The sequence below is a fragment of the Sorex fumeus genome, unplaced genomic scaffold (genome assembly GCF_029834395.1).
Source record: "Sorex fumeus unplaced genomic scaffold, SorFum_2.1 ptg000032l, whole genome shotgun sequence".
NCBI lineage: Eukaryota > Metazoa > Chordata > Mammalia > Eulipotyphla > Soricidae > Sorex > Sorex fumeus.
In genome coordinates, this window is record NW_026606089.1 from 6345080 (window position 1) to 6350369 (window position 5290).

The 5290-nt window shown below is 39.5% G+C and overlaps 1 pseudogene; it reads right to left on the minus strand.

Annotated features, from left to right (window-relative positions):
* Positions 1–2736: 2736 nt before the first annotated feature.
* Positions 2737–2835, minus strand: LOC130025937 (uncharacterized; annotated as a pseudogene).
* Positions 2836–5290: the final 2455 nt, after the last annotated feature.

The window sequence follows — 5290 nt, forward strand, 5'->3', positions numbered from 1 at the left end:
ATGGGCTGGAGCTATAGCACAGCGGGTAGGTCGCTTGCCTTGCAGTCAACATGTCCGACGCGAGTTCGATTCCTCCTCCCCTCTCGGAGAGCCGGGCAAGCTACCGAGATTATCTAGCCCTCACGGCAGAGCCTAGCAAGCTACTGTGATGGATTTGAGCCTTTATGAAAGATTAGGTAATAATAATCTGAGGGCCAGCGTCAGGATATTTAACTATATTCCATTGATCTGAGGCCTGTCTTTATCTGAATATCATGGTATTTTGATTACTACAACTTTGTAGTTGGGTTTGAAGTTGGGGAAGGTGTTCCCTTCTTCTTTTTACCAAAGATTGCTTTAGCTCTTCATGGGAGTTTATTGTTGTGTATGAGTTTCAAGAGTGTTTAATCTATTTCTTTGAAAAATGTTATGGTATCCTTATAGAATGTGCATTAAATCTTTATAGAGCTTTGGGTTGTATTGCCATTTTGACAGCGTTAAACCTCTCAATCCATGAGCATGGGATGTGATTCCATTTCCTCATATACTCTCTTATTTCGTTAAGTAGTGTTTTGTAGGGTTTTTTTTTTTTTGTATAGTGCCTTAACCTTTTTAGTTGATTCTAATATACTCGATTTTCTGAGGAATTATTGTGAATGGGATTGTTTTTTTTCTCTATCTCTTTTTTCTCTTTCATTATTAATATATGGGAAAGCCATGGAGTACCAGATATTGATTTTGTAATATGCTACGTTACTAAACAAATCTATTGTTCCCAGGAGCTTTTTTTGTAGATTCTTTGGGATTTTCTAAGTATAGTATCATGTCATCTCCAAATAGTAAAAGCTTGAGTTCTTCCTTTTTTATCTGGATGCCCTTGATATCTTTTTTTTTTTTTACCGAAATCATATGGCAAATACTTCAAGTACAATGTTGAATAGGAGTGGTGAGAGTGGGTAACTTGTTTTGTGCCTGATAGTATTTTGGGATTCTAGTTCATTGATTTCTGCTCCAAGCCTTTAGTTTATCCCCGTTGATAATAATGCTTGCTGTGGGTTTGTGGTAATTTGCTTTGACTATATTGAGGAAAGTACTTTCAACTCCCATTTTGTTGAGAGTTTTTCATCATGAATAGGTGCTGGATCTCATCAAATGCTTTATCTACATCTACTGATATGATCATATGACTATCTTTATTTTATTGATATGGTGTATTCTGTTGATTGACTAGAGAATGTTAAGCCATCCTTGCATCCCCAAGATAAACCTACTTGGTCATAGTGTGTGAGCTTTTGTTGAGTTTCTGGATTCTCTTTGCTGGTATTTTCTTGAAAATCTGTGTATCTGTATTCATCAAGGAAATAAGTCTGTAATTTTCTTTTTTTGTGGTGTCTCTGTCTGATTTGAGTATTAGGTTGATCTTTGCCTCATAGAAACTATTTGGGAGTATTTTTGATTCTTCAATTTCCTGGAAAATCTTGAAAAAATGTTGGCAGCATTTCCTCTTTAAAGGTTTGAAATATTTCACAATTGAATCCATCTGGGCCAGGGAATCTGTTTGGGGGGATACTTTTGACCATCATTTCAATTTCCTTGGTAGTGATAGGTTTAAGTATTCCAAATCTTCGTAGTTCAGCGTTGGGAGATAATCGGAAACCAAAAATTTATCAATTTATTCAAGATTCTCTAATTTCCTGCTGCAAAGATTCTCAATATAATCTCTGATGATCCTGTGGATTTCTGTAGTTTCTATTAGGATATGCCTCTTTGCATTTCTGATTCGATTTATTAGAATTCTTTCTCTTTGTTAATTTGAGAGGCTTCTCGTGGTTTATTGATCTTATTTATTTTCTCAAAGAACCAGCTTTTGCTCTTATTGGTCTTTTGGATTGTATTTTGGGATTCTAGCTCATTGATGTCTGGTACAAGTTTTATTATTTCCTTCTTCCATCCTAGTTTGGATTACTTTTGTTGGTCATTTTCCAAAATCTTGAGCTCTAATTTATTCATGTAGGCCCTTTCTTTCTTCCTGATGAATTCTGGCAGAGCTATACTCTTTCCTCTTAACACTGCTTTTGCTGTGTCCCAAATCTTCTGGTAGCTCGTGTCCACATTCTCATTTGTTTCTGGAAACTTTTTATTTCCTCTTTGATTTCTTCTCTAAGCCAAAAGTTGTACATTACTTCCCTTAAAGAAAATATTTTCTTGCTGAGCTTTAGTCTGTTTGATCTATTGAGAAGTGAAAAAGTAGTGTTGAAATCTCCAACTAGTATTGTGTTGCTATCAATGTTTTTCTTTAAGTCTATTAGAAGTTATTTTTAAGTATTTTGCTGGTCTGTCATTAGGAGCATCTACAGTGAGGAGGGTGAGTTCTTTCTGATGTACAGATCCCATGATCAGGAAGAAATGACCTTCACTGTCTCTTATAACCTATAGCCTGAAGTCGATGTGGTCTGGTACTAGTATGGCTACTCCAGCTTTTTGGAGGTGTTCTTTTCTTTCTTGAAGAATTGTTTTCCAGCGTTTGTCTTTGAGCCCATGGTTACTTTGATTGTTCAGAAGTGTTTCTTCAGGCAGCAGAAAGTTGGGTTCAGTTTTCTAAATCATCTTCCCATTCTGTGCCTCTGAATTGGCACATTTAGTCCATTGACATTGAGGAGATTGTTGTGATGGGGATTTGTGCTATCTTTATGTAGAATTTTTGTACTTGTGGGGATTGTCTTAGCTTAAAGTCACCCTGTTAATTCTTCTTGCAACAAAAATATGGATCACTTTACAAGTTTGCATGTCATCTCTGTGCAAGGACCATGCTAATCTCTGTATCATTTCAATTTTAGTATATATGTCATCAAATATAGTATGAGTTAATTTTTCCATATTTTTCTCTACTTATTAATTTGAGGGTTGTCCTTACTCACTCCTATGGCAGACAGTGATTCCTAAGCAAGGTATGTATTTCAAAGCAGCTTGAATAGATAGACTTAGAACTTTAATGTCCCAGCAAGAAAAATATGGTTTTTACCATATTATCTTTTACCATACCCAAGACATCAGTTTTACAAAATAATTCTTTTGGAAGATGGTATATGAGTCTCATTTAATGCCCTTCCCTGAACCTTCATTAAGACCATTAAACTACAGCCTTTTGCTGTTCTCGCCTCAGTCCCGTGTACATCTCCATGAAAAGGTGGATGGTGTTGTCTGCAATTTGACCACCTTGAATGTAAGTAGGATTTTTCTCCTGAAGGAAGAGGTGAGGAGACTATTGATGATTTCATTCCACCTTATTACAAGTACAACTTGAATGGAAGGTGAGACTCATGAGGCTCCTGTAAAGGACAGATAAAGGGGTCTCAGTGAAGTTTAATGGCCAACACACATTAACAACACAGATGACTCAAAGTAGCCTGTGTGCATCTTTGTGTATAGTGAGTTTCATATCTACTGCGAGTGATTCTCAGTCATGACATAAAGGCAAAACAGACCTGTATTTAAAAATCTAGTTCTCTGTGCAGAGTGGTTTCTCTGAGGTGATTGAACAAGTGTATAGTAATTTATTACTAAGCACATAAGTACTTTTCGATCTAAAATTAATTCCAAATATGTCTAAAACGACAGTCTACTGACCCGGCAGCTGGCTTTCCCCACCGGGGCCCCTTGGATGGGTAGGGGTGAGTTTCCCTCACTGCTCTGAGTAGAGCCCCGGCAGCTGAAGACCTCTGCAACCAGCCATATGTACGCTTCAGACCACTCTCCCCAAGCTTGAAGGAGCCTCATGCATGAAGGAACTGGAAGCAGAACCTGTGTAAACACACAAAAAATAAAAGGCTGGCTGTCAGGCCGTTTCCCCACTCCACGGAGGTCGATGGCGATGGTCAGGAGATGGAAGGAAACGGGGGTCAGGCTGGTTGGTTGTGGAGCAGCAGGTTATTACATGGAAGAGATTTATGTCATGGAGGCCTCAGGAATCCTCAAGCACATGAGCACACTGAGAGCCCTGAAGATCCCCTTATATAGATCATAGAACCTCTAAAAGGCGCATTACAGTGATGTCAACAAAAGGAATTACAGAAAGAACCTTGAGGCAGCAAACCATACATTGTTTCTTTACATCCACATTGATTCCTTTTAATCAGCAGGCCAGTAATACTGGCCTCCAGAATGAAGATACAAAGCCAAACTGAAACCTTCCACAAGCACTTTCACAAGCTGCAAGCACCTTGATTTGCATCCCAAAGACCAGCCTGGCTAGAGCTGGGAATCTATATCCCAAAGATCAGTCCTGGCTAGCACCTGAGATCTGCAGATCTAAGACCAGCTAGGTTTCTGAGAGAAAAGGAAAACTGTCTCAATATACTGAAATCATTTACTGAAGGCAGTTTGAAGGGGAGAAAGCAGTCTCACCCAAGCTAGTCAGGACACACAGGAAAAGAGCTTCTAGGAGGTGTTTCTCCTCTCCTTGTCCAACCAACATATAAGCATATATAATATTAATCATTTTGTATGGACACAGTAAGAAGTACTTTGAGCTTGTAGAATTGCTCTCCTAGGGCCATCTCGATCTCAGACTGCAGTGCTCAGGCAAGATATCTTTCCTATTCCTAGCAGCAGGGCCCTAGTCTCATCGTTACTTTTGGATCATGACATCATTTGCCTATGATCAACCTCTTAACTTATAGTTAAGAATTGTGGCACCTTGGCCTGGCCCATCGCGATGACAGTGTGGCACATAACTTACCGGCTTGCCCTGGTTCCATCCAGTCCCACGTCGGGACCCTGCCCTTGGGGTGCTAGGAAGTGAGGGCAACTGAGGCTTAAGTTGAGAAGCAGATGCCCAGGAGTGAATAATATTCAAAGCCAATCAATTCCTAAGTTACAAAGCATATTAATTAATTGTCTTCTTGTATCTATACAAAAGGACCTTGCATTAAGGTAAACTGCTCAAAAGACATAAGGAGAGGAGGAAGGCAATATTAACTTACAGTACAGCTTCAGTGTCTAAGAGGGATGAGACCTTACAAATTGGTTGGGGAAGAGAGCATAGAAGTGGTTACAGACAGACAAAGTAATAGGAGTGACTCGGGAGCACTGTTATGGGTGCAATTTGATAAACCTAAGCTCTGTGTACTCCAACAGAACCCAGGTGTGCGGGACCGGGGGATGAGATCTCCAAGGCTGCTCAGATCAAGACTGGGCCCCCTCCATCCAGATCCCCCATCTTCTTAAGTGTTACAACCATGAACTGCCCCTGGAGCCATGTAATTCCATCAATGGCCAAGATCCAGAAACTGGATATTGTTGATAAGATAAC